The sequence below is a fragment of the Aethalodelphis obliquidens genome, unplaced genomic scaffold (genome assembly GCF_003676395.1).
Source record: "Aethalodelphis obliquidens isolate GAN/ISIS:26980383/991018 unplaced genomic scaffold, ASM367639v1 scaffold84, whole genome shotgun sequence".
NCBI lineage: Eukaryota > Metazoa > Chordata > Mammalia > Artiodactyla > Delphinidae > Aethalodelphis > Aethalodelphis obliquidens.
In genome coordinates this window covers 499,437-508,883 of record NW_020838028.1, presented here as the reverse complement: position 1 = coordinate 508,883, position 9,447 = coordinate 499,437, and the positions used below count along the sequence as shown (strand labels likewise).

The window sequence follows — 9,447 nt, the reverse complement described above, 5'->3', positions numbered from 1 at the left end:
CTGGAGCCAGCGGCGCGAGCGGCGGGTTATAGCGGCCGCCTTGGAGGACGCGTCAGTGGGCGGGGCCCCAGCCCCCGGGTGCCTGCTCTTTGTGTATCAACACCACCTGGGCTCCGCCCCCCGCCCGCCCGCCCGGGCCCGCAAGGCCCCACCCCGCCCCACCCGCGTCCGTCCCCGGCGGCTGACTCGGGCCGCCTAGCCCCGCCCGCTGGCGCCCCCCTCCTCCCGGGCCAACCCCGCTCTGCTGTCTCCTGGTCAGCCTTGGAAAGACGCCCCCCGTGCTTCCCCCGGTCTGTCCCTTTCAGCCCGGACTGGTGCCCAAGACATGCGGTTGTCTTTCAGGAACCTTCTCCTTCAAATACCCTTTTGTCCGAGTTTCCAGCAGGCTTTGCTTTCTCCTTGAGGCTTTTTGGGGACACATCTCACCCACCCAATCCTTTCCTGCCGGTTATTTTTGTGATTTACATGGGGGGTTTTCTCTAGCAAAGTTGGGCCAACGCAGCAACGTTGTCTCCATGGTAGGTTTCTGTTCTCGTTCTTTCTTCTCCTCCTAGACCTGCTTTCACTCTTCAAAACTAGCCTGATTAGGTCGGTTGGCAGCTCCATTTCGGGAGATCCTTTCTATACGGACACGGAAAACCCTATTAAGGGTAAAGCTACGTCCTGCCCAATAAGCCAGACTCCTTGAAAGGGGTCCTTGGTTGGGGGCTTCGCTCTTCCGATGAAGTGTAGGAGTCCCACTTTCCCTTCGCAAACACATTGCAGTCATCCCACCACCCCACCCCAATTGGAGAGCTCTCCTCGCCTCTCTCTCCTTGTATTTACATAGGCGCTGCCTCGGTTGGAATGCTGGTCCTCCCCTTCCAGTGTTGATGTGGTCTTGCTGAGCCAGGCAACTAGGGGGCCCCTTCGCTGTGGAATACTCGGTGCTGCCGGAAAGGCTGGAAACAAAGGCCTCTTAGGAGAGAGAATTGTTGGTTGAATGAATGAATAAACAAACGATCTGACTTACTGCTCTCTTCCTTTTGAGGACGTGGGAGAGATTGGGCAGGGTTGGGTGTGATCACAATTTTTGCTTTCAATGTTTTCCTGAGGAAATCTGTACAACTGTCTATTTCCGTGGCACGTGAGGCTGCGGGTGCCCTCGGCCTGCACCAGTGTTCATGATTGACGTGGGGGGACCCGATTTCCCCTTTATACTGCTTTCTTCCCCCACCCCTTCGACTGGTCAGACCAGTCTCACCTAAACAATACTCTTGCTTGCTTCAGTGCCCAGCTTCTCACCATCACTCAAGGCTTAGTCACTGAGCCTCAGGAAAGCCTCCCTCGTCACCCCTCCTATTGCAGGGACTGTTTTCTAACCCATGTGGCGAGGACTTTTTAAAACCTATGCTGTCGTGTACTCAAAATTGTTCAAGTTTGTAGTCTTACCAGGGAGACTGTGAGCTCCCCAGGGCAAGTTTGGCACTTGATACACATTTGGGGCTGAAAAAACTTACCTTTCTTCCACGCACATTCCCTAATAACACCGATCAACTCTTGTCTGGAAAGCACTCTTAGTAGTGGGTTAGAGAGGACTCGCTGGAAGTTCCTTTCTATCAGGTTTCAACTGATGAAAATCAAAAGATCTTAAATCAGTTCTTCATCCAGGTTAGTCCCCTGCATAGTCAGAGGTGGTCATGGTTGGCAAATCCTACTCTCAGACTAGTTCTCTTGTCCATTGGATGTTTTGGTGGTTTGGATTGCAGTGCAGGCTTAAGGAAACCTGTAAAATTGAGGGGGTGTGTGCGTGTGTGTTGGGGGGAGGCCTGTAATCCTGTTCTGACTTCTCTATGACAAGAACCTGAACAGTAAATGACAAAAAAGAGGGGGAGGTATTGAAACATTGATTTTTCGTTTGCAAATTTGATTCATGTTTTCAGAGGCCACTTGAGGCATATCTGGTTACTCAAGTGGCTTCCAAGTGAGGCCTGATGTGCTTGAGTTTTTGCCCTTATGCCCTGGGCTAGAGTGCATGGGACACAGTACCCTGACCCAATTTCTAGGAAATTATACCGCCAAATTCTTGTTGGTCAGAAGTGCTATGACTTTGCTCTATTCCTAAGCAAATGTTTTAGCAGAACAGTGTCTTTCAGACCTGCAGAATGGGACCCAGGAAAGGACAGTGATGAATTCAGTGGATTACTACACGCTTTTTTTTTTCTTTAATTCAATAGAACAAAATAGAATTTAAAATATCAGTATGCCATATATAGTAATGCTAGTACTATTCTATAAAACTAATTTGGATTATGTACAAATATGTATATATTCTGAGTTATGAAGTAAAATCTATTTCTTACTGTGGGCTGGGATCAAAGAATTTTGAAAGCTACTAAGAGTAAACCTATCCTAAGACAGGAAAATAATCACAAATACTAGTTGCCAACTCTGGATTTTCAGGAATGCACTGCATTGTCAAGATAGGTCGGTAGAAGTTTTTAGGGAGGGTAGATAGCTCTCTTCTGTAGAATTATTTGACCATTATCACCTAATAAAATAGAGTGGGTCTGTTTCTGGGGGCTCTAGCTGTTTCCCAACCTGTGGTTGAACAAGATCGTCTTCAGGATGGTCCTCAAAATTCTATTTATCCAGCATTTCAGTTTGCCCGAAGTGGGCTCCCACATTATATTTGCTTGTCTCTACCCTTCATGTCCAGCCGAGTAGTTTCATTCTCAGGTTGGCTTTCGTGGCTTCCCTTGAAGTGGCACTAGCCTATATTTCCATCCTAATCCCCCACTGTTCCTTGTGGTAGGCAGCTTCTGAGATGAAGCTCAATGCACCTCACCTGATATTCATACTCATTTGTAATCCCCTTTCCTTGAATATGGGTTGGACCTACTGATGTGCTTCTATTCAGCAAAAGTGATGGTATGTTACTTCTAAGATTAGGTTACAAAAAGTCTCTGGCTTCCGTCTTGTTCTCTCTTGCTCTCTCCCTCATTTGCTTTGAGGGAAACCAGCTGCCATCTTGTGAACTGTCCTACAGAGATGCCCACAGGGCAAGGAACTAATGTCTCTGGCAACAGCCCAGGGAGGCCTGCCAAGAGTCACAAGAGTAAGCATTGAAGCTGGTCATGGCCAGCTGAACCTTGAGATGACTGCAGTCCCAGCTAATACGTTAGTGAGAGGACCCAGCTAAGCCCAGCCTGGATTCCTGACCCACAGAAATAAGTGATAATAAATGTTTGTTGTTTTATGCCACTAAGTTTTGCAGTAGTTAATTACTCGGCCATTGATAACTAATACATTCCTCTTCTTCTACCCTGTGCGTTTGCCACTGTTCTCGAACAATTTCCCATATCCCATTCAAACTTTACCCACCGCTTGGAATATTCTTCATACCTCCTCTTCCCTGCTATCACCATGTATCTAAACTCTTATCTTTCCTTTGAGGCCCACCTTAAATGCCAGACCTTTCATTAATTTCTCTTTATTTGATGCTCCCATTTGCAACTGATCTCATTCTATTCAATATTTTGAACGTAGTGCTTTGTATCTTTTTGTGCCACTTCTTTTCGTGTTGTCTATGTACGACATTTTCTGTTAATATCTTTTAGGGTAGAATCTGGCTGATCACAACTGACCTAGTCACTTGTAAAAAGAAGGTACTTTTTGAGTATTTGGATGAATGAAATACACTGAAGTACCTATTTAAGTACCTACCACTACCTGAATTATATTTATTTATCTGTTTACTGTTGGTCTCCCTCACTAGAATATAAGTTCCATGAAGGCAGAGGTTTAATCTGCTTTGATCACTGTTAGCTCCAGTACCTAGAACAGTACCTGGTAATACATTTTTGTTGAATGAATAAATGTAGGAGTACACAGTAGAAAGCATATTATCTAATATGTCTAAACAGCATCTATCTCATTCCTTACTGGTCAAAGCAGAACTCTTTTTTTTTTTTTTTTGCGGTACGCGGGCCTCTCACTGCTGTGGCCTCTCCCGTTGCGGAGCACAGGCTCCGGACGCGCAGGCTCAGCGGCCATGGCTCACGGGCCCAGCCGCTCCACGGCATGTGGGACCTTCCTGGACCGGGGAACGAACCCGTGTCCCCTGCATCGGCATGCAGACTCTCAACCACTGCGCCCAAAGGGAAGCCCAAAGCAGAACTCTTGACTTCCCTAGCAAAACTGTTCCTCTCCTAATTCTTTACAATTTAGAAGTATAATGCTACCATTCATGAGGGAGCCCTCCTTTTCCTCAAATACCCAATCCATCAGCAAGTCTTGAGGGTTCTGCCTCCAAATATATTCAGAATCTTGCCATCTCCACTACTCGGATCCTAGTCCAAGCGGCCATCGCCTCTCTCCAGGATCACTGCAAACGCCACAGCCTAACTCATCTCTGGGCTTCCGTTCTTGGTGTTCATTGTCTGCTCTCCACCTGGCAGAAAGTAAGATCTTCTCAGAACGTAAATGAAATCCCTTGCTTAAAAGAATAAATTGTGAAAGCCCTCAGTGGTTTCTAATTGCAACCAGAATGAAGTCCATATTCCTCACTCACCATGGCCTTACCTGGTTGTGCCCTTGCCTACCTCCTCAGCCTTGTCTCCTGCCACTCTTTTCCTTTTCTTTTCTTTTCTTTTTTTTTTGTTGCATCATTCTATCTTCTTTTAAAATTATTTTTTATTGGAGTACAGTTGATTTATACTGTTCCTTTTCACTATGTATTAGCCACAATGATTTTCTTTTTGTCCCTGAAATACTCTTAAGTTATTCCCTTTTCAGGGCACTGTACTTGCTGTTTCTTCCACCTGGAAATCTCCTTGTCTCTATGTTTGGGTAGCATCACTTAGGTCTGTTTAAATATCACTCCTGAAAAAAAAAAAGTCTTCTGGACTTGCCTGGTGGCGCAGTGGCTAAGAATCAGCCTGCCAACGGTGGGGACACGGGTTCGAGCCCTGGTTCGGGAAGATCCCACATCCGTGGAGCAACTAAGCCCATGTGCCACAACTACTGAGCCTGCGCTCTAGAGCCCGCAAGCCACAACTACTGAAGCCTGCGAGCCACAACTACTGAAGCCCGTGTGCCTAGAGCCCATGCTCCACAACAAGAGAAGCCACCGGAATGAGAAGCCCGCGCACTGCAATGAAGAGTAGCCCCCGCTCGCCGCGACTAGAGAAAGCCCACACGCAGCAACCAAGACCCAACGCAGCCAAAAATAAATAAATACATTTATTTAAAAATTAAAAATAAAAAGAGATTATTCTAACTTATAAAAAAAAGTCTTCCTTGGCCATCCTAGCAAAAGTCGCCCCTTGCATGCAATCTCCATTTCCTCATTGTCGTATTTTAGTTTTTGTATTTTTTCATGGTATAAGAACAGATTATTTCATTATTTGTTTATTTGCCTATGATTTCTTCCCCCTTCCTGCATTTTCCCTCTCAAACTCCTTTCTGGAGACAAGGATAAGTAAGGATAAGTCTTTCGGTTTGCTCATCGTTGAATCATCAGTGCCTAGAACAGTGCCTCATACACTGAAGGAGTTCAACAGTGTTGATTGAATTAGCACATTTAACTTTATCCGTCAGTGCCTAGCACATAATAAACGTCTGTTGCAACGACTTGATGGTGGAAAAGGACAGATTTTTCCTTGAGGCCAGTCTTCTGTAAGCCACAAGCATGAGAACTGATTTCAAGAATTGCTTTCTAATGGCTTCATTTTACCTAATTAATATGACTTTTTGCAATGTACACATTTTGACATTCTTGTCCAGACAGTGTTATTGAAAATTCAAGTGTGGACACTGGCATTATGGAGGGATAGTGAACTCCCACCCCCGCCCCCCATTTCCCTTCAGCTCAGATGCCTCCCTTTATTCCAATGACTTCCATATTTTCTTAGCATTAATCTCTCCCAGGTTCCTCAATAAATTCCTTTCTTTTTTTTTCTTATCATATTTTATATTTTATTCTTGAGATTATGCTTAGTAGGGGCCCAACAAATGAAGGGCTATATTTTATCTTTGTTAAGACAGCTCCTAAGCCCCAAGCAATAGTAGTAAGTCTGAGCACCCAGGTGACTTTGGCGTGTTTTTCTGGTATTGAAGGATACTGTACTAGGTAGCGGTTGCTGTGTAAAAATTATTCCAAAACTCAGTGGCTGAAACTCTCAAAGTTTGTATGAATCAGAAATTCGAGAGCAATTCAATTGTGTGTTTTAGCTTGGAGTCTTTTATGAGGTTGTAGCCATATGATAACTATTTCTGTAGTTATCTGATGGCCTAAGGTTGGATGATCTGTTTCTAAGGTCACTTACTCACATGCTGGCAAGTTGGTACTGGCCCGTTGATTTTTCTCCAAGAAGGTTTCTCCACAAGCCTGACTGAGCATCCTCATGACATGGTACGTGGCTGATTCCAAAGCAAGTGATCCAAGAGAGATCAAGGCAATGCCTTTATAAACTAGACTTGGAAATCACATTTTATATTTCCGCCATATTCTACTAGTCACAAAAGCAAGCCCCGATCCAATGTACAAGGGGATTATACAAAGATGTGACTACCAGAAGGTGAGGATCGTTGGGGCCTTCTGGAGGCTAGCTACCACAGAGAGGTTGTCAGTAGCAGAAGAGTTTTTATTGCAAGAAACACAATATGCAATTATAAGTGGCTTAAATAATGACACTTACTATCTCGTATAATCGGAAGTCTACAGATAGGGCAGTCCTAAGGTTAATTCTTTTAGGCCTCTAGTCCTAGGCCTTTTAATCTCCTCAAAGATTAAGAGCTCACCGTCTTTTCATTCTGCCATCTTCAGCATGCTGGAGCTATTGCCTGTCATGGTCATGCGTTGGCTGCAGTGGTTTCAGGGCTCATGTGCAGACAGGGCCACATCCACTGAAAAAGAAAGAAGTACCAATTCTGTGAGTCAATTTTATTAAGAGAGATGATATTTCCGGGAAGTACTGCTGTGGATGTCTCTGATCCTACTGGCATGGTAACATAGTCACGCAAAAAAACCACTTTTTATTATGAATCCATACGTTCACAAGCATTAACGTTTTGTGAGTGCATACCTCACCACTCATTGAAAAAGAAAATTATGGTGTGCACAGAAACTCAACCTTAAAAAAATTTAGCAATATTTAGATAGATTTACAGACATTTTAGTATAAACATATTTATGGCAGGACTGTAGAACTTCCTAGAGTATCAGTACTCTGTTTATCTCATCTCCTCACCAAATAAAGGGGGAAGAAATGACTTGATTAAAGACCTTTTTGTGGTTTTTACCCAATGGCATTTTCCTATGACCTTGGAATGGTCCATTTTGGTAGGTGTGGTATATACTAATGAATATGAATGAAAACAGTGTCAGAAAGATGATGGATTGTTTTAAATTGACCATGGTTCTTTCACTGGGTAAACTGACACCTGCTAATGAGCAGTAAGCGACTTTAAAATTTCAGACTCATAATTTTCCAAAATAGAGCGATTTAAAAATACTTTTATTTTTACGCTTAATTGTTAACAGTCTGTTTTCTTGTCCAGAGAAAAATGACAGCGACTGAATGATGTGTTCTACTCAAAACATTCTTAAGCCACCATGGACTTATATTCCTGGCCTTCAGTCAGTTTCCGTATCTTTCTTTGCCCAGAGCTAAGATACTGAAATAAGGATTTATTAAAATTAACATACCTGCAATTCTGGTTCTTAGCTGGAAAGCATTTTAATATCTGGGCTTGGTTCCGGGATCTTTATTCAGGTAAAACTCCCACTGTTTTGGACGAAATCTTTGGTACCTGGTGTCCGATTAAGACGCCTGCGTCCACCTCTAACTAACCTCATCGTGAGACACCTGGTGCCGACGCCACTTCTCAACCCCCCTCCCCATTCAGCGACACCCATCCGAAAGGACAGTCCAAAAGTCCACCAGTCGAGGAAACTGTGAAATGTTTGCTTTCTTGAAGTGATCCACGCACATTAACACACCCCTTTTGAGTGAAATATCGTCATTGTGTAACCATTTGTCACCCCTGGGTGGGTGAGGCCAACGAACTCCCCAAAGTTGCTGTCTCAGGAATACATTTTATTCGTGGCTGGAAAACGAAGTGGGGAATGTTATGGGGTAGGGAAAACAACTTGTTTATTTTCCTGGTGGTAAGCGGGGGTAAGTAAACTATTTACAATAGGGCCGAGTACACGATGTGTTCGAACGACGAGGCAATGCAGGGCGTTAAATGAGTAGAAGGCAAGACGCCCACTGGAACCATCTCCTTCCTTTGTCTTCCACCCCCCCCCCCAAGAGGTATGGGGGGGACCCGTGTCACGCGGATCGGAGGTGGCGGGGCCGAGGGGGCTGCGGCGCCCCAGAGGCGAAGGCGAAGGCGCCAGGACGCCGCTCCTCGCCTCTCAGGATGCCAGCCGGGTACACACAAGGTCGGGGGCAAGACCGCACGGCGGCTCGGAGCTCCAAGAAGGGTCGCTAAGGAAGTGAGGGCTGCCGGCCGGAGGGCCAGCGGCGCGGGCGGCGCCAGCCTAGGGGACGGCGGCGGGCGGGGCGTGCGCAGCGCCGCTCCCGGGGAGAAAGGAACCTCCACAGCGGCGCGCCGGGCTGCGGCCGGAAGGCCGGGGACCGGGAAGGGGGTGGGGTGGGGGTGGGGCAGAGGGGAGAGAGGCGGGGCCTCGGGCGCGCAGCCCCAGTAGGTTTCCGAAAATTTTCCACTAGGGCTCGGAGCGCCAGTGCCGCCGAGGCGCAGCCCGCCCCTGCGCACCCGGGGCCACGTGACGGTGACTCAGCAGGCGCCGCCTCCCGGACCCCGGGTAGGGTAGCGGAGGGGAGAGGAGGGGAACCGGGGAGGGGAAGGCCGGGGGGAGGAGAAGAGTGAAGTGATGGGGGAGGCCGGGGAGTCCAGGAGAGAGGAGACTAGTGGTGCGGAGACGCGAGCCTTTAATCTCGGCCCCCGCAATGCCCCCTTGGTCCAGCTCCGTCAGCTGGGAGGCTGCCAAGTGCACGCCAGCCGGGCTTGCACCGGGTGCGCCCAGCCCGCGCCTGCGACCTGCAAAACCTACACTGCTCTAAACATCAGGGCTCTTCTCGGGATCCTTTGAGGAAAGCCGCAGGGGGCCTCGAGGCCCTGCGGAGTTTTCACGGACTCGCCTGGCCGCGTGGGAATGCCCTGCTGGGGAGATTGCAGTCTGGGAAGCGATCACGCCCTGTTGGCAGCTGTCGGTGCCTGTGTACGTGGCTCTTGCCATGGGGTACTGTGGCTGTGAAAGCGTGCACCGGAGGGAGGGACGAAAGGATGAGAGGCCTTGACCCATCCCTTGTACCCGGGGAGTCCCAGAGACACTGGTATTTGTCAGATGAAACTCCCGGACCCACGAGGAAATCCTCGAGGATTCGGTGAACGTGGGATTTGTTGTGCAGCAGGTTCCAGATGGTTCCCCGTTAA

General features: G+C 47.3%; 1 long non-coding RNA gene across 2 annotated transcripts; it reads right to left on the bottom strand.

Annotated features, from left to right (window-relative positions):
• Positions 1-168: 168 nt before the first annotated feature.
• LOC113613061 (uncharacterized) lies at positions 169-8,619 on the bottom strand. 2 transcript variants are annotated; one of them, XR_003430074.1, is made up of 4 exons: positions 7,691-8,619; positions 6,784-6,888; positions 1,500-1,609; positions 169-957 (listed from the first exon to the last, which is right to left on the bottom strand). It is a non-coding gene; the product is annotated as an uncharacterized LOC113613061 (long non-coding RNA). The 2 variants fall into 2 exon arrangements; XR_003430073.1 differs by having other exon boundaries at positions 169-1,609; positions 7,691-8,610.
• Between the last annotated feature and the right edge of the window lie 828 nt (positions 8,620-9,447).